We start from the raw sequence: 315 nt of genomic DNA on the forward strand, positions 1-315 counted from the left end.
AAAAAAAAAGAGCTAGCGTTTTAATACTATAAATTAACTTATTATAAGGAACTAAAACTGAAAAATACAGGACTAAAAAGTAATTTTTCCATACATGGAAATTGGAATACCGTTCTCGTGGGGATACTGAGGATTTGCTTCGTTGGAAGTCAAAAGAATGCATCCAATTTATGTTCGTTGACATTTGACAATTACGCTTTTCTTTTCAATTAATCAGCTTCATCCATACGATTGCATGCACACCTTTGGTGGCACTCCATTCTTTTCAATATATATATATATGTTAAAACGTTATGATAAAATTTTATAATATAT

This window comes from Primulina huaijiensis, chromosome 3 (genome assembly GCF_012295235.1).
Source record: "Primulina huaijiensis isolate GDHJ02 chromosome 3, ASM1229523v2, whole genome shotgun sequence".
In the NCBI taxonomy this organism is placed as follows: Eukaryota; Viridiplantae; Streptophyta; class Magnoliopsida; order Lamiales; family Gesneriaceae; genus Primulina; species Primulina huaijiensis.